The 19570-nt window shown below is 44.7% G+C and overlaps 2 long non-coding RNA genes across 4 annotated transcripts in view; one reads left to right on the plus strand and one right to left on the minus strand.

The window, feature by feature from the left end:
• Positions 1–19570, plus strand: part of LOC121143151 — a 45950-nt gene that overhangs the window by 17509 nt on the left and 8871 nt on the right. For both annotated transcript variants that reach the window (XR_005880277.1, XR_005880278.1), the window contains one exon: positions 15533–15660. This is a non-coding gene — a long non-coding RNA (uncharacterized LOC121143151). The remainder of the gene's footprint in view (positions 1–15532; positions 15661–19570) is intronic.
• Positions 9949–15612, minus strand: LOC121143152. Of its 2 annotated transcripts, XR_005880280.1 has the most exons (3): positions 15491–15604; positions 11562–11631; positions 9949–10679 (listed from the first exon to the last, which is right to left on the minus strand). It is a non-coding gene; the product is annotated as an uncharacterized LOC121143152 (long non-coding RNA). The 2 variants fall into 2 exon arrangements; XR_005880279.1 differs by lacking the exon at positions 11562–11631 and having other exon boundaries at positions 15491–15612.

A 19570-nucleotide genomic window follows, 5' to 3' on the forward strand; every position in this document is an offset into this window, starting at 1 on the left:
CACAATGGTCTTGCCCAGAGCGCCAGTGGGGGCAGCCAGCGCTGAGAGGGCAGGGTGTACAGCAGTCTGGAGCTCAACTGTGCGCTTCCCCCAGGCACTCTGCCCAGCTATGCAGTCACCATGCAGTCACCCCGAATCTGGTCAACAACGGGTTATCTCAGTGGAGTCTCGCTGCTATCCCCGTATTTATGGTGCTTCAGAAACCTTAGAGCAGACCAGTGCCTCACTGCGATAAAGTATTTGCATGGAAAACTGTTTGGGCAAAGTAATATATAATTTGACACACAGCAGATTGCAAACGAATGGTCGATAGAGACAGGAAGGATGGCAGAATGGAGCATGCCGTTGCCAAGTAGGTCCGGTCCTTGCGCCCCCGGGGAATCTTGGGTCACCATAGACTTGCCTCATCCTGTCTCCTCCCCACCCCTGTTAGGCCTGAGGCATGGGGTCACTGCTGTGGCTTGTGTTGCTCACTCTACTGGGAGAGGGGACGGGGGTGGGGGCCTATGGTGCTACCTAACCCAGGGTGCTTCAGACGTGCTCGTCAGTCATTCCCAGACTTCCAGCAGTGCAGCCAGCACGGAGGGAGGGATGGTGTGTAGCAGCCTGAGTGCTTGCTCAGGCACTGAACACACTGTTATGGCCCCGGGATCACCCCGATTCTGAACGATCTCAGGAGGTCCAAGATGAATGACAGTTCATTTTCCAGATTGGGTCTCGTTGAGAGACTTCCATGGCCCGTGCTTGTGCCAGAGGCGTGGCTGGTATCCGTGATTCACGAGGCTGCTGCAGACGTGTTGATGCCCGTGGTCCTAGTTGTCACTGCTGGAACCAGGTTAAATGTCCATGATCCAAGCTGCTGCCACAAGTCGTGCTGATCTCCCCCGGCTATGGGAAAGAGTGCCGTGGTGTCAACCACTGCAGACTTGGAATGGCTAACCAGCTGCAAGGTCCACTCCCAATATGGAACCTCCTTGTGCAGGGTTCATGAGACTGACCAGATATGTAAGGCTCTCTAACTTAGAATGCTGTCCCAAAAAGCTCCCTGCCCCGTACCATGGGGATACTTAACAGAATTCCCTCAATAAACAACCCACCTGCTAGGAGTTATCTGGTGAGCCATAGGACTTCCGGAGCCGACCTTACATTCCAGGTTGAGTCTGTCATGGCTAAAAGGACCCAGAGGCCCCTATAACACCCTGCAGGCTGACTGACTGGATCTTGGAGCTCCCCTGTGGCATAGCCAAACCTTTGCCTACCTGGGAATGGTCCCAACCACACACGCCCTTCATTGGGACATTTCTAGATTCCGGCTCCATCATTTTTATCCCAGTTGTACTCCCAAGCCACACCCCTCCAACAGACCCAGCTCCTTTGGTGGCTCTTCTAAACCTGGCCTAAAGAAATGACAGACCGAGGATCCCCTATGACTGCAGGACTCCTTTGCAAAAGGAGAGACCTACTTTGGGAGAATTGGTACAGACTTGGGGGTTGCAGGACAGTTACAATGGGCCACTTGAAGAGAGACACTATCTGAGTAGGACGCAGGGTCAGAGTATTGTTCTGAGGGGGAAGGAAAGGGGTAGAGTGCATTAACAAAAGAGACCTTAGGGCTAAAAGAGTGGATAGGGGCCACAGAGCAGATTTTCCAGGGACACGCCTCCACTATGACCCGGGAGGGGGCTTGTACACAAACCCGGGGTCTTCTGGACAGTCTAATGCAAACGGGACCTGAACTAGCCGTGTGCCAGTGGCCCACTCTTGTAAACGCTGAGACTAAATCTAACCGCGTTTTCACCTCATACACCTCACTCCTGTGGGATACAACTCCCCATAACCGCAGTGTGACATCCTGCGTCCTAACCAGCCAGGTCCCTCGGTTAAATGAGGCGAATTAAATAGCCTGCTGTCAAACTCGCAGGATTAGAAGATTATTCAAAATACCCGTGTTGTACCGTCGATGGGCAGTTCCATTGCAGGGAGAGACCAGGCACCTGCAGCTGACCACGCGCCGGGGCGTGGTCACGGGTATGTGGGGAGATTCAGGGATAAAAGAAGGACAGGTGGGCGTTCTCGCTCTCTTGGATCCTGACCGCGGTAAGGAGACCATAGAGCGCTGACCTGGCTGTTCGCGGAAGTGATTGCTCTCTCTAAATAAATATCTAGACCTCCTTTCCAATACTAGTTGCGTGAATCTGTTCCATCATCATGCCGTGAAACAAAGCTGTGTCCCTTTCAGATTGTCATTTGAAGAACGGCATACGGCTTTGCCCCCAACAGGAGTGGGGCCCAGACTTCATCCAAACTTAGCTTCTAGTGTTCACTCCCATCAGAATTTACGGATGGTACATGGGAAATGCTATGTACTGTTGGGATGGACTAACTAATGATACAGTTATGTAGATGGAGGTTTCTGTCCCTCTTGGTCCCACAGCTGTTTGGTCCCAAATAAACACACAGAGGCTTATATTAATTATAAACTGGCCAATGGCTCAGGCTTCTTATTGGCTAGCTCTTTCTTAATTATTAACCCATAGCTATTAATCTATATTTCTACATGGCCCTTATCTTACTGGAGGATGTCCTGTGTTCTGTCTTCCTGGTAGATACATGGTATCTCTCTGGTAGCTTCTCTCTCTGCGTCTTCTCCCCAGAATTCTCCTTGTCTGGTAGCCCTGCCTATACTTTCTGACTGGCCACTGGCCAATCAGTGTTTTATTCATCAACCAATAAGAGAAATGCATATTAACATCATACAGCCAGGACATCCCCCGTCACAGCTACTCATCAGTTTCTCATGTGAGGTTTCCAAACACTCCTTCAATCCTACAGGGCTCTGGTCCACTGCTCAGTCAACCGTATAGTTACAATTCACCTTACTAGACAAAATTTATGTTAATCATGATGTAGAGGAACTTTCCTCATTAACCTTGTCTCTTAGTGTTCCCCATGAGGTTATAACAGAGGAAACTCAATGGCTCGTGAAAGACTTCTTGAACTCTCCAATCAGACAAACGGCCTCCTCCAGTAGATAACAGAGGCAGAGAAACCAATAAGATTATCAGTCTTATTGTTACCCATGACAAAGCCTCCCAAGGTTATCTGGATAATTTTCTTGCCTGTTCTCTTTGTCTCATGAGGGCAAAACTGCCTCTGTTATTTTTCTAACTATGCTTTCAGTAGGAATTATAGAATTATCAGTCTCACTTTTTACATGTTGAAGATACTATCACACTCATATGACAAGTTCCAAAGATACACACCAGCACCAAATGGTTGTCTTTTGCTCTGGACCATCGCCATTGGTTAAGTTTTATTGCGGCCACTTAGACAGACCCTGCTCTGAGACATTGTGACTGCTGCCCCTACACCATCAACCCTTTGTCAGCTCCAAATCGCTAAGAGGGGTTGTCACCGCCAAATGCCCTAATGGCAGCTAGTGTGACCTCTGAGAGGAGAGAATGGGAGACCAGGAGTTAGACACATTCTCTAAAAGGCAGAGACAGGGAGAGGGCCGTGGCTAGGTGATAAAGGCGGTGAATTTCCAGGATGGCCAGCTTCTCCTGAATGCAGCTTCTGTCTCCCACCATCTGGTCCCTGATGATGGGTTGGCTCAACCAGTCTGAGGCTAGATAAGGACGTATCACACCATAGTTCTGGGCCAATCAGCCATCCTAGCTTTCTTTAAACTGATCAACCATTAATTGGGGGTTGGGTTAATTAGTGCTCAGAAGCTTTAGAACCCCCAGCCCTATAGCTTGGGCTTCCTAAATTATACCCCTGCTTCACAGAGGATCTTTTTCTCTGTCTACTGTATGTGTGTACAGTAAATAACTTTAACTGCAAAACAAAACCAAAAGGTCTACCCCTCTGGAGGGAGTTGTTCTGGTAATGAAGTGTTAAGTTGTGCGAGTCCTTAACACAGAGACCCACAATTGGTCCATGTGAAGACAATGGAAGACTTTGGAACACTGAGTCCTAATGCGATGGCTTCATCAAGCACCTCCCTCCGAGCCTCAGGGATCTATACAGAAGAGGAGGAGGAGAGATCGCAAGAAACAGGCGGTGGATGATGTCAAGGCAATTGTGTCTTCCAAACACAACAGAGATGATGCACATATGAACTCACAGACTGTGGCAGCATGCACAGGGCCTGTACAAGTTCAAACTGGAAAAAATTCTAACAGGGAGAAGGAGAAGTGGGTGCAAAATCCTAGTCAACAAGCTGTTTGCAATTGATGCCCAGTGGAATGGGAAAGCCAGTTTTTTCCAATGTAGTGCCACTACATTTTATTGCAATCTTAATAATATATTGTCCTGATTTACCAAGAGGGAAAATAGCAACAGCAAAAAATTAAACACAGAGAAAATTTATTCCATGCTATGTGTTATATAGTTTTAATACAGCATATTGTTCAGTTGTTTTAAGGGTTGGCAAACTACTTGTTACATTTCTTTAATATTTATATTAACATTTTATGCATTATGATGGGTTTTAAATTACATGAAGTTGTAGGAGTGCAATTGTTCCTCTTCTAGCCTGAGTATGGCTTCCTATTTTATTAATTCTTTTCATTTCTCTTATGTTGACAGTGCTGTCATTCTTCCATTGTCATGAAATTTTAGATAAACCTTGGTTATGTGGGACACTCTTGGTATTCCCCATTATTGCAACTTAGAAAATAAGGGAATGAACAAGGATTATCTGCTGCACATTCCATTGAATATACTAGAACTGTTGCTGCTCACCTGCAGCGTGTAATGGTGCCCAGTGAAGCCAGCTGTTGATAACTGTTGGTTTACTGAAAAATGCATAAGATGATGTGCTAATGAGAGATAATCCTCTCTTTCTGTGACTTAGAGGCAGGTGGGTCAACGAAAAGTCAGCTTCTGTGTTTCGTGTAATTCCTACAGGGGCATGGACCCATGAAAACCAATGTCTGATAACCTGCTTAAGAGCAAACACCAGAATAGGATAGACCTGATCACAGAATATAGGGTTACCTGCTGGGTTAGGCATTGCTGCTTCACATCCATAAACTGATGTGGGGGAGCCCAGGACGACTTGATTCATGACCTAAATGAAGAGGCTGTCTTATGGACAGCCACTTTTATCTGAAAGACCGCCGGGTGATAGATCTGTGTGACTAAACCATTTAGGCAAGTGCTAGGCTCTGATGTCTCATCTGCAGCATTCCAGAAGAAACCGAAGCAAATTAGTTTACAAGTTCCAGATTTGAGAGATACCAATAATTGTGCCCAGTAAGATAATAGGGGCAAAATACGGGGACTTCCAACAGGGCTGAGGAGCCAGAGGTGATCATCTATGGATGGTAATGGGGCTCCTGCAGAGGAAGTGGGCACTCTGGACTTCCGGTTTTCCAGACTTGCGTGTCTTGTGCAAGGTCAACTCCCTTGAGTGTACAGACTGCATGGTGCTGACAGTGGGTGAATAGACTCAAGATCACCCATGACACGTTTTGAAAAATAGACACTGACTCTAATAAGTCAGTGTGATAGTGTGGGTGTAGGACACTAGCGAGAGTTCTCAGTTATTTGCTGTACTCCCGATCATTGCTCCACTCTACAACTGATCTGCATCAGGCAGATCCACGCCTTAAAGAAACAACTAGAGAAAAGAGTATCCACTGCTTTCCAGCATCCGTTCTTCTCAATCATCTTTCATCTGGGGCTACCTCCAGAATTCTTTATAAAGATTTGTATGTGAAATACGCTCTTTGGAACTTTACAAGAAGATCCCATCTTCCTAGGATGGGATTTGGTTGTTGTGGGGACTGGGTTTGGTTGTTGTGGGGACTAGGGTTTACGTTTCACGAAGCCTGAAACCTGAATGCAAAAAGCGAATAGTTTCTGAAGCAGACTCTTGGCCTGAGAGACAGGTGTGGTTCTGCAGTTTAAAGTCTGTGGGAAACTGATATCCTTTCCAAAGCCTCACTGCTTATCTGGATCAACTTGTCTGATGGTTTAATGGACGATGAGACCTCTGTCCTCCTCAACTCCTTCCCCCTCTCTCAGTGTTATTTCTTTCAAACAAAATGTAAGTGACATTTTCACCCTTTATTAAGTGTAACTTGAAGAGCTGCAAGTGCAGTGACCTTTCTGAGCTCTGATCTAAAATGGATATATACAGAAATGATTTTTTTTTATCTTGTCTGAATACAAGAGTGAGTAGGAAAGTGCTCGGGTAATTCGAGACAGAAAAAAGTATTTACGAATGGTTAGGTCATTAGCACCTTTAATTACTCCAGCACTTGCTTACCATATAATGCTAATTCATGAGAGTTAATAAAAACACATTCAAGATTATACACAAGATTAAGAACAGAGTGACTGAAAAATATCAGGGGCATTTCTAAACTTACTTTGAATGCGTAACGTCTACATCTAATATGGAAACCGTGGCTAAAGCATGTTTAGAGTTGGTGTAATTGAAGAGATCAGTGAATTGACAGGTTGTGCTTCAAACATCATGAATTCGAAGTCGGCTTTTCTGCATTTGGCTAAGACCAAGTACAAAATGTGAGAATACCTCTTTTGTTTTTGTTGTTGCTGTTGATTGAGACTCAACATCAAGAATTAGGCAAGATAGTTTTGTAGCTGTTAACTAGAGTCTCAGACTGTTAGAGTTTTGATCTTAAATGTCACCAAAAGCCACGTGCTAAACGGCTGGGTTGCCAGTGCGTGGAAGAGTTGGGAAGGAGCTTAGTCAGAGAAGGTAGGCAAGTGTGGGTGTGCCCTTGAAGGAAAGGTTTCATGAGGGATGTCCTTCTGTACATATGTTTCTCTTATTGATTGATGAATAAAATACTGTTTGTCCAATAGCCAGCAGAGGCAGGAAGATAGGCGGGACTAGGAGATGAGGACAATTCTGGGAAAGTTAGGCAGAGAGGCTGCCAAGAGAGACGCCATGGAGGTACCAGGAGGATAGGATGCGCCAGGCATTCTCTGGTAAGATAAGGCCATGTAGAAATACATAGATTAGTAGCTATGGGTTAATAATTAAGACAGAGCTAGCCAATAAGAAGGCCTAGCTATTGACCAACAGTTTTATAATGAATGTAAGTCTCTGTGTGTTTATTTGGGGCTGAGAAGGGCAGCAGGACCTGGCAGAACAAGAAAACCCCAGCAACAAAAGTTAGGACCCTCGGTTCTTTCTCTCTCCATTTCCTGGGCGTCATGAAGTGAGTACATTTGTTCCTTCAAGAGTTCACATGATGGCACTTTGACTTCACACAGGTTCACAGCAAGTGGATCCAAGTGATGATGGAATGATACCTTTAAAACAATGAGACAAGAGAACCTTCCCTTCTCTAGGTTGATTTCATTGGTGTTTTATCCTGGCAACAAAAAGCTGATTAATATAGTGAAGTATCAGGTTATTGCGTTAGTCAAGTATTCTTGGATGATAAGTGTGCATCCACGTGTGAAAAGAAAGATAGATTGGATTCATAACACAAGTTCTTCTTAGTGTCTTTATTTGGATGTTATTTTGTAGCAATTTTCTCTTAGATGAAATATTCCATCTTTTTTTTTTCCAAGACAGCGTTTCTCTGTATTGTTTTGGAGGCTGTCCTGGAACTCGCTTTGTATACCAGGCTGGCCTCGAACTCACAGAGATCTGCCTGCCTCTGCCTCCTGAGTGCTGGGATTAAAGGCGTGCGCCACCCATGCCTGGCCTGAAATATTCCATCTTGTAAGGAAGCTCTTTAAGACAAAAGGTGTTTAAAGAGAAGTGAAAGCATTTCATTTACAAGCTCATTAAAAGTCAGGAAGTGAACAACTCAGTAGCTTCAGAATTTCCCTGAAACTGGCCATATCCATTAAGCCCCACCTTCTCAAGTTTACATTAGCAGTGAGGATACCTGAGAGACACTCTTAGGTCTGCCAGTCTGCTTAGAAGCATTAGAGAACAGCAAAGCTGCTTGAAAAGGACACTTTCTAACTGGTCTAGATAATTTATTTATCTTATTTTATAACTTCAAGCTATGCAGTTCACCCTAGGTTTCCAGCTTTTGTGAGCCATCAACCATGCAGAGCAGGGCTTTGAAGGGTATAGCTGTCTTTGAGCTATTTCTGCTCCAGTAAGTAACCCCTCATTTCACATTCCTGTAAGTAACCCCAGTAAAGTCATCGATTCACCAGTTTGTACTGTGGTGGCATAGTGATTTGAATAAAAATGGCTCCCATAAACTGATAGATTTGAAAGCTTGGTCATTAGGGAGTGGCATTTCTTGATAGGGATTCGGATGCGTGGCCTTGTTGGAGTAGGTGTGGCCTTGCTGGAGGAAGTGTGTCACCGTGGGTGAGCTTTGGGGTTCCAAACGCTCAAGCCCTGTCCAGACAGATCAAAGGTCTCCAGGTTATAAACCTTATTTGAAGTTTGAACCGAGCTGGGGCTCAGCACACTTTCCTGCTGTTTATCTGGGAGGGATCTGTCACATCTCAGAGGTCTCTGACCTTATGTCTTTGTGGAGGCTGGGTTTCAAAGCCAGGAGCCCTGCTCTTCTCTGGGAGGAGGGGAGGGCACACGGGGGAGGGGGAGTGCAGCAGGGAAGGTGAGAGCCTGGTAACTCCCAAAAGGGGAAACTTGAAAACCCCAATGATTATTCCACTCCTAAATTCCTAAATGGGTGGAAAAGTCTGCACCCCCATAAAGATCTCAAACGTGAGGCCATCAGTGCCCACTTGGAAATGTTAATGATACAGTTAAGGTAAACACCATGGTGTATGTGTCTGAGCCAGTGGCCATGTTGTTGGGTTAGGACAATCCTGAGCTCTGCTTTAAGCTGTTGGTCCTGAAGGCCTTCTGCAGCAAGCCTAAAGACTCAGTGTAGACTGTGTCTGGTGGAGATACCTCAGTGGAGTGGAGAGAATGTTAACCTTTCCACGGAGGGCAGTGTGTCAGGACGAGTCTCCTCACCTATCCTCAATGGTGAAATACTTCAAGGAAACCTATGGCAAGGTACCCAGAGGATTTCTGAGCCGTGTAAAAAGACTCACCGCTAGGAAGCACTCCATCCTAGTAAGGTTATCTGTGAGGCCGCTGTACTTCCCGCCTCCTTTTTCTCTGCCTCTCAGAATGTTCTGTCCCAGGATTATTGAGATGGCATCTGGCAGAGTGAAGAGATGACCACTTGTGCAAGGGAAAGAGATGGTTCCGAAGTGCAGTCCCATTGGGGCCCAAGGAATCCCGGGGAAGATCAAGAAAGAATCAAGGACCTGACAGAGAGAAAGCTTCTCTGTGGTCTCTAAGGTGTGGGCCATGTGCATATGCCGACCGTCAATCCCCAAATGTCAACTCTAGTACAAAGGAGGAATCAGGCTGGGTAAATGTGCTGTTGAGCTGTATATCTTTGATGAGTTAATAGTGGCAACTTGAATTCACACTCACCCTTTCCAGGAGAAACCAGTAGTAGTAATAGTAGTAGTAGTGTGAGAGACAGAGAGACAGAGAGACAGAGAGGCAGACAGAGACAGAGAGACAGAGAGATTTGTCTTCACCTTGGAAGCTTTAGGGAAACCAACCCTTATGTCTATGTTGAAATTTTAGTGAGTTTTGAAAGCAGAAAACTTCCTGTGGAATTAATTTATTTAATTATCTTTATCAAGTGGGCCACTTTAAAAAACAAGTATTGTTATTATTATTCTGAGTGTATTCGTATACAGGATGCTGAGTGAATTTAATGAGGGAATAAATGGATTCGAAGGCTTTTATTCCCCACCCCAAATGATGATTTATGCACACACTTTTGCCAAATGCAATTTACAGACTTTGATATCTTATTCTTTTCTTCTTAGTCTTGAAAAATGTTCTTGAAGTAACTCTTTTATTACCTCAAAGAGCAAAGGAGGTATAGTGATGACCTGTGAGTGTTTTTGTTGGGTAGAAAGAAAATGAAATAAACTTTGCATCTCAGAAGAAAAAAATTGAATGTAGCCATTCTTTATTATGTTCAACAATGGTATTAACATTTCATAATGTCCAGTTTGTGCTAAAATATCTATATTTATGAACATATGTAATAAGTTCCTTGTGAACAATTTTCCTTCTCTTTTTAAATTTATTGTTTTATTTTGAGAATTTCATATATAAGTACTGCATTAGCATCATTTCTATCCCTCCCTCCTCAAAATCCTCTGATGCTCCCTCCTTGTTGAGTTCATGACCTCTTCTTCTTTAATTATGTCTACTTTGTATTGCCTGTATGTGTATTAGTATAGGGCTGAGTACTTGGGTTTAGGTAAGCTGGGATGGAGGCCCATCCCTGGAGAAGACTGGTTTGCACCCTCTCAGTATCCAATAATTGCCTGTAATTCTTTATCCAGGGATAAGACACTGTGACATTTCCTCCGTTCATGTTGGCATGTCAACTGGTATTGTCATTGTGCAAGTCTTGCTCATTGTGCCCATATCTTTGAGATTTCATGAGTGCTGCTTCCCAGTCATCTTGGTCCTCTGGGTACTTCAGTCTTCTCACCCCCAACGTCTGTGATGTTCCCTGAGCCTTAGGTGTGAAGGTTGTGTTATAGATGCATCAGTTGTGGTTGGGCACCCCATGGGCAGTTGCTCTCTGCATTTGGACGGACGTGGATATTTGTAATGGCCCTCTTCTAGTGCAAGAAGAAGTTTCTTGATAAGCTGTGAGAGCTACACCTTCCTGAAAGTAGAAGGATGAGTATGTAGAGTGCAATTAGTGGTTATACGGGTTTAGTAAAGTAGCAATAGTGGTAGGCTCTCCTTGATGACCTCACCATCTACACTAGTTGGCTGGACTTACACTGTCAGGCATGAACTCCCTCTTACTGAGCAGGCCTTAAGCCCAACTAGACAGCTGTTGGTATTCCTCAAGAGAAAGTGCCTTGATTGCACCCTTGGTGACAGCTCGTCAGCTGGTTGTTGCTGTGGTCCCATCCTTACAGCTGGTTAGGACTGTTGCCTGCTTTCCTCTCTTGAAAGCTTGCACAGAACCCTTGGAGGCTATGAGCGATAGTCAGCAGGGAAGAGGCCTTTACATTAGTTCTGGCTATTTTTTTCCCAAACTATGTCCAAAGTATGCGGTGTCTTCAGCAATAATGTCTCGCTTGCCTCCGGGTTCTGAGTGGCAACAGCAACAGTCTGTGTTATTTGGGGGAATCTCTTTGACTCCTCTGACCAACAGCTCAAGTGGAGGCACCCCCCCCATACATGATTGGGATTTTTATTAAAAGTGGTCTGTGGCGTTTGGGGGGGGAGTATTATCACTTCAAGTGGCCTAACTGAGTGGGGCTCCATCTATAAAAAGAACAACGAGGAATTCAGGAAGGCTGAGAGTGGAAGAAACGACTTTACTCAGAAAAGAGATCCCCCCAATTTGTTACCAAACACTAAAGAACCATCCCCTGAAATCATACACATGTGTGTATGTGTGCGTGTGTCTATGCATATATAAATTAAAGAAATAGAGGCCATGAATTTGAGAGCAGATTCTGTAGCTCTGTTGTCAGCAGTCTGCGGCACATAGCACAGTTGTGTGAGTTCCAATGGGCTTGGGCAGCCTTACCTACGACTGTTATTTGAAATTCACATAGTGTCTCTCTCGGGCAGGGCTCCAGTCAGTCTCTGTAGCTTTCCTGGAAAAGCAGAACACGTTCCTGGTGTCTCCGGCAGCCTGAGATCTCCAGGCTGGGCCTTATCGTCATGTCTTCACACGTCACTTTTTAAGAGCGGCTTACAGGAATGTTAGCCTTGGAATGCAGTTTGCAGCTCTTATATATTTTACATGCCTACAGAATTGGCATCACATGGATGACACAAGCATCTTCTGCTAGCTTGATCAGTCATCTGATGCACTTGGACTACGTCCTTATTGTCCTTTGGGTACCCAAAGAACTGTGCAGGGTGAACCAGGTCCTTACAAAACAACTTCCTAGGCGGTCCCACATGTCTGCAGCATCCCATAAACTATCTCTTCTCCAGAGACATCCTTTTAAATGAGTATAACATTTTATACTTTTGAGCTTGTGGTGTGTGGGAGTCTCCCAAATTCCCAAAATGCCTTCTAGGCATCTTTACTGTTGTTCTAATGCATAGTATATGACTTCCTTTTAATGATTTGGTCTTCAACAATACTCTTGTCTTAGCTCCAACCATTGCATGGTCTTTTCTGGATGAAGGTTTCTTTGTTTGTTTGTTCTTTTTGATCTACCTGCTCAGCTTTTGACTCTCAATCCTTACTGTAAATATGGCTAAGAGAGATTGCAATAACCATGCCACAGCCTGAATATTGGACTGCAATGAAAATTTCTCCACCAGATTAATCACTTTTAACCTTACTGTCCTTAGAAGACTCATAACAGAAAACAATGTAGCAAGATTGTTGCCATAAGTGAACTGCAGCCCTCTTCCCAACAGAGACCTTGTTCTCTTATAAAACCTCATGGGCACAGTCTTCTCCTTCCACGTGCCTATCAGCATTAAATCTCCCGAGCCCCCGCCAGAATCTCCCACTAAATTCTCTTCTGTGGCTTTTAGTTCCCAACCCCTTGAGATTCCTCCTGCAAACCAGGCCCAAAGGCCCAAGGAACCCATTGTCAGTACTAATTGCAACAATGACCTCACTCCTGGCATCGGTTGCCTTTGTGAGTTAGATATTTAACCAATGGGGTAGAGATTAATTGAAGAATGCTCTGTCTGGTCTTCAACTTCAGACACACCTCATGAAGAGCGGCAGAGAAAGCAGGCCACACCATGGTGCGAGGGATGGGAGGAACAAGAGTAAGCCCCCCCAAGGACCTGCTTCCAGGAGCCTACTTCCTTCAGGTTCTAGAATGGCCCCCAAATAGCACCACCATCCAACTAAGCATTCAGCAGCTAATGGGGGGCACTTCATAGTCAAGCCAGACCACAAGTAATAAGGACAGGGTGTTAAAGTGAGGTACATTCTCCAATGTTTATCTCGTGAACGGCCTCAAAAGTGCAGTTTTGGAAGGCAACACTCAAAAACATGGAGACTAAGAATTCCCAGAAGTCACTATACAGTATCAGCTTGTGTGTGATTCATAAAGTTGCGTCAGCTCCAAGTCAAGCGCAGAATTTCCAAACCTCTTTCTGTCATAAAAGAATGCAGTTGAGGTCTAAAATTCAAAGGTAATAATCTGCCCACCGGAGAACAATGGCGTGTTTCCTTCCAAAGGTCCAGGAGTTAAACCACAGCAGACTCTGAGACAGAAATTATAAAATCCAAGGGCAGTTTAGTGGCCTTTTGAAAAACAAAATACTTACACCAACCTGGAATTTTGTTATGTAAGCAGAGAGAATAAGGGGTAAAATAATCTAAGGTAAGCAAGAGTTGGGATTTACTGCCAGCAAGTTTCGTTCATGTGCTAAGCATTTGATATATGTGAAGATTTATGCTAAGCACCATTTGTGGGTTCTTCTCCTAAGTTCCCATGAGAAATCAATCAAGTGGCATGAATTATCATTATGCAGCTAAGCAAAGCATGGCTGAAGGTTACAAAATGAAGCTCTCAGCGTCTGTCCTCCAAGTCCCTACTCTCAGTGATGTCACTACCGCTGTGTCTAGAACACAATGAGCTGGTAAAAATAGGTTGCTTGTGTCTTTGGGTGGCCTGACTCTGTCAAGAAGGTTTGTAGGCGGTCTTAAAGGTTTTATTGCAGTTTAAAGGTTAGAGAAAAAACCATCTCTACCGTATATATCCCACTATATCTGATCTCTCTGATCATTCATTCTGCAGTGGTTTGAATAGGAATGGCCACCATAGAGTCATGTGTTTGAATGCTTGGTGTATACATAGTGGCATCATAAGAAGGTGTGGACTTGGTGGAGGAAGTGTCGTTACTGTGGGGGCGGGCTTTGAAATCTTAGCAGCTCAACTCAGCTCACTTCCTGCTGCCTGCTGATCAAGATGTAGGACTCTCAGCTCCTTCTCCAGCACCATGTCTACCTGCTGGCCACCATGCTTCCCACCATGAGGATAATGGACTAAGCCTTAGCACCAATGAAATGTTTTTCTTTATAACAGTGGCCGTGATCATGGTGTCTCTTCACATCAATAGAAACCCAGACTAAGACGATACTCTAAAACCTAACTGTGTGCCAGAGGCTTTGTTGGTTTATACATTTATAAGCATAATTTTCCATCTCAAAAGGCTATGTTTCCTACCCTTGAGAAGTTCACAGCGTAGGTGGCATTGTACTAGTTGCTCGTTTGCTGCTATGAGAAAACACCCTGACAAAGGTAAATTAAAGAGGGTGCGTTGTGGCTTCCATTTCCAGGGTGCAGCCCATCAGGATGGGGGAGGTCATGCTGACAGGAGCCTGAGGCAGCCGGTCACATTGCGTCTGAAACCAGTATGTAAAGGAAGATGGCTGCTCATGTTTGTCTTGCTTTCTCCTTAGTCCGAAACCTCAGAGTTAAGTCAGGTCTTCCTCCCAAACCTAACCTAATCTAGACAATCTCTCACGGGCGTGCACAGAGGCTACCTAATCTAGTCAGTCTCTCACAGGCAGGCCTGAAGATGTGTCTCCAGGTGATTCTAGATCCTGTCAGGTTAATAATCAGTAATAATCAGTTAATAATCAGTACATCCCAACAACTGTATTGATGAGTTGCATAGTTGGGCATTTATCAAATTTGAGGCATCATTTTAGGAGTTTTACGTACCTCATCTCCATGTGTCATCTCAAAACACAACAAAAAAGTATGACTGTTCTTTTACTTTAAAAAATAAAATTCAGACAGAGAGGTGTTTATGTTCTTTTCAGCTTTCTTTTTTTCTCTCCAAATTATAAGCTACAAGTATAAAAAGAACAGAGTTTTCAACCTACAGCTACTTAACACAGTTACAAGATTGTGTCCTGCCCATAGGAGCACAAGGAGGTAAGGCATTCGAGACTAAGAGACAGTTTAGTGCTGTGGGACACCCATTTGGTTTTGGTTAATCTACACCTTCCTCCTCCTATGCGACTGGCAGCCTAGTTCTTTAACTTAAATGTTCTATGCCCACACATTCTCCTGCAAAATTGCACCTACCAAGTTAAAAAAAAAAAAAAACCTCTCCACTACCACCTGCATCAGGCCATACCCACTTCCTTCTCTGAACTACGATCTAAGTTTTCCCACCACTGGTTGAGACAGTTTCTCTTCAAGTATGCTCATAGCATGTCTGGGTATGGAGAACAAAGAGGCCAGTGTGGTCTGAACTGGTTGTAGGTACACGTACCAAAGAGCTAAACTGTCCTCTAGTCACCTGTTAGGGAGAACCCCCTATTTATCATCGTGTGCCTAGCAGAAGGGTCACACACACAGGACAGAAGATATTATACAACCTCATCTATCGACCAAAAATAGAGGACCACCCAAACCATGCCCTTAGTAAAGCCAGCCACTCCTTCCCTCCAATCCCATGTGACCCATTGCCGTTCCCTCTTTAGTCTCCGCGTTATTTCTCGGCTTCAAATAAAGTTACCTTGTTTCCTTTGCACATCTGAGTGAAGCTCTTTATTTTCAGTTCCCTGGATAAGGGCCGAGAAGAGCCTGGGAACACTTGGACCGGACCAGACCATAACCATCAGTAACAGAGGGGCCCCGTTGTAAGGAAGAGGGACTGATTGGCGTTCTCAACCACACCGAATCTTGGTGAGTTGTGGAACAAGGGAGAACAGAAAGAAGCCGTAAATTGGTTGCATAAGAATGTTAGAAACCGCAGCACATTTAGTGGCCGAACCACCTAGTGGTTAAAAGTTTCCGGTGCCGCCTTCTGTCTCTGCAGAAGGAGAGAAAGGCTGTGTGTTGCTTGTTTGCACAGGGAGTCTTGGCAGCCAAAGGAAAGGGTTAGGTGTGAGCACTTGGGAGTGAGCAAATCTCTCACGGCGTTCCTCTTCACGGTTAGAGCCGTGGCTGTCAGAAAGACAGGATCCAAGCCCGGACTGCTTCTCAGGGTCCCGAGCTGTTAAGGTGGGGGTGAAGAGTACCACACACACATTTGAGATGTTTTTCGACTGCTCCTTTCCCATACACAGTAAAATCGAGGCAGAGAGTCCCAAAGCTAGACTCCTGCGCTTGTAAAATAATCTCATCCTGATAAGTTGAAAAACAGGCGTGGATAAGATGGAAAGTGCAAACTAGGCCGTAGAAAGGGTGGGCAGTGTGGCTTTTCACCGTCTGGGAGCTGGTTTTCAGCTTCCAGAAACACATTTTATTTTGAAACGTCACATGATCGCTCGTCTGAAATGATTAAAATAGCGAGGGTCACCTTGGAGGAACAAGACAAATCATTTGGCTCTCCGAAGCATATAGTGTTTATTTTCTTCAGGGGATGCATTTCATAAACATTCAAAATAAATGTTTTGCCGAAAGCAAAAGCTCAATTGAGTATTCATTTTTCCCTGGTAACACCTGCCATTCATTAATAGTCTCTGAACTTTCCTGTGATTTTATTTTGAATTGGGAGAGTTCTTTTTTTTTTTCTTCCTTTCTTCTTCAAGAGCAGAGGGAGAGGGAGAGAGAGAATAGATTGTGCAAAACAACACGTTAGGCTTTCGGGAAGGAAAAAAAACACCCTTTCTTCTCTCATCCATCTCTTAACATATTGGGGAAGTCTTTGGGGGGGAGTCTGTGAGGAATTTGGAAAAGGGTGGGTGTGAGCTGAAGAGCTGTGATGTCTCCCCCGTAGATAGCTGAGGTAACTTCACTCCTACCGATCTCTCGAAGCCTCAATATGTTCCATGACAGACTTTCTCATTGACGGAGAATAAAACCCCATTTCTAGTTTGTCTGTCTATTAACACCAATAGTATCTAACAATAGGCTTGAGGTTGAGCTCACTTTCCTAACCAGTGTTCACAGCTTAGCTTATCAACTCTGCGGCTAGTGTTGTTTCCTGTACTGAGCCTTCCTTGGACCTGTCTGAGAAATATCTAGCTGAGTTAGTTTGTTGGATGGGCAGATCCAGGAGACACCATGGAAAACATGTGATGGCATGTATGTAATGGCATGTAGTGTGAAGTTCATGAGACTGGGCGTTTTAGGATCTGACACCCTCTCTTGGTGCAGGTCTTCACCCAGTGGCTGAAAATTTCTACTCCTTGCTGTATCTGCAGAATGACAGTACAAGAGTGTGCACTGCTTATTTTCGCAGGCTCTGATGGACAGCCAAATGAAAACGCTGTACGTGAGCCGAATGTGCCCGCACATGCCTGAAATCCCAGGACTCAAGGGGTTGAAGCAGGAGAGCCAAGAATAAAAGGCCAGTCTAGACTTCATCACGGGTTCTTCTCCAAAACAAGCGGACAAACAAACAAAAAATAGTGAATTCTGCATGTTATGTAACTTTGACAGATGCAGAGATACAATGGGTGATCGATGGTGGGAAACTTTGTTTGAAAAGCCCATCAGCTTTGTGAGGGGGTAGAGGAGTGAACAGGACTCTGAGTCCACTGCCAACTACCATTGCCATTTAACCTGAAGCCAGGCCGCAAAACAGCCTAACTGTAAATCACAATTTGGAGTTACCTGTCTTGGTAAAGAATGGGAAAATGAAGTTTAATGCCTCTTAGTCCTGCCATAAAGAGACAAAGCTGGACCTCATGGGAGGTCTGGAAACGATCTAACAAGGGAGCGATGCATAGGGTTTGTCATGGTTTGGATGTGGCGTGAGTGTGTCCGTCTTACAAAGGTTCATGTTCTAGAAGCTTTGCACGCAGTGTGGCAGTGCTAAGACCCTGAAACTGTTGACAGATGGAGCCTGGCCAGAAGCAACCAGCTCACGGGCACTAGGAGGAAGCTAATGCTGGCTTAGAGGAGTGAGTTAGCTTTCGTGAGAATAAGTTGTATAAATTGAGGCCATCCTGCCAGGACCTGGTGCTTACTTCCATGATGTGCAGACATTTCAACCAAAATGGGCCATAAGTCACATAAACCTTCTTACTTTATAGAGTATCTAGTGGCAGACATTTGTATTATCAACAGAAAACAAATTAACACACTATTCTCACGGAAAAGGCCTGTAGGCTTTTTTTTTTTATTCTTACCAAGTGAGGAGACAGACAAACAAAAATCTAGCAATACACGGATATGATGACAAGGAGGTTTCTTCAATCACGAGCATGATAGGCCTAGAGAGATTTCCACAGATTTCATCTAATTGGATCTTAAAGAATCAGTATAGCCTCTCAAAGACGGCAATGATGTAAAAGAGTTTCAATCAGTGTTTGAGAGAATGGATAGTTAAATAAGTATGGAGATGTGAATAAATGCAATTGTGGGGTGATTAAGACTCCCTGCCCAGGGAATGGTGATGCCTACAGTGAGCTCAACATTCCCCGACCAAGCATCTCAGTGAAGATAATCCCCGTGGACGCATCCATAGTCCAATCCAATGTAAGAAAAACTGAGGGTCTCCTCCCAGGCAATTCTGGGTTGTGGTAACCTAATACCTAAAACTGACTACCACAATATGTGCTGTACCTCATGTAGAATCACATTGCCTATTATTGAGGGCTTTGGGTGTGAAGCTGTGGTCTAATACTCTTTGTGGATGCCATATTCCTTCATGCAAATTTGTGGAAGTGTGGCTGCATTTCAAGGATTCATAGGATGGCTGGTGTAAATTAGCAATTTTGACATAAGAATGATTACACTGTGGCAGTAATTATCTCATTCTGGTTATCCTCATTAAACATAATCACAACAAAGTTGATTCCATTCCAGCCTGAACCTGACCCACTGGGCTCTATTTGCCCGTATTACCCTTAGAAAGTCTTCCTAGAGGCAACCCTCACCATTTGGCTTAGAAGCTGGGCTTTCCCACTGCTTGCGTTGAGAATTCCACACGATCAACCTTCAAATGGGACTTATTGTAGCACAGCTGTTCTCAACCACTGGGTTGCGACCCCTTTGGGGGCCAAATGACCCTTTCACTGGGGTCACATAATTAGATATCTTGCATGTCAGATATTTACATTTCAATTTGTAGTAGTAGCAAAATTGCAGTTATGAAGCAGCAACCAAGTAATTTTACGGTTGGGGGTCATCACCACCGGGTGAGGAACTGTATTAAAGGGTCGCAGGTTGAGAACTGCTGCTATAGCGTTTATTCTTATTCTACGATGAGCTCACTTGTAAACAAGGAACAGATTAAGGCTACTGCAGGAAGTCTTGCTTCTGTTTTAAAACAATTTATTTTTCCTTTAATTAAAATTAGAAACAAGTTTGCCTCACATGTCAAACCAGCTCCCTCTCCCTCCCCTCCTCTCCCACCCCCCCTTCAGCTCTCCCCCAACCTCTCCTCCAATCCCCACTCCACTCTCCAAGGAGGGTGAGGTCCTTCATGGGGGATCTGGAAAGTCTGTCATATCATCCAGGCAGGGTCTAGGCCCTCCCCCATGTGTCCAGGCGGAGACAGCATCCCTCCACATGGAATGGGCTCCCAAAGTCCATTTGGATGACAGGGCTAAATGCTGATCTATTGCCTGAGACCCCAAAGGATGCTGAGGCCTCCTCACTGACACCCACGTTCAGGGGGGTCTGGATCAGTTCCATGCTGGCC

Source organism: Mesocricetus auratus, unplaced genomic scaffold (genome assembly GCF_017639785.1).
Source record: "Mesocricetus auratus isolate SY011 unplaced genomic scaffold, BCM_Maur_2.0 Super-Scaffold_100011, whole genome shotgun sequence".
Taxonomy (NCBI): Eukaryota; Metazoa; Chordata; class Mammalia; order Rodentia; family Cricetidae; genus Mesocricetus; species Mesocricetus auratus.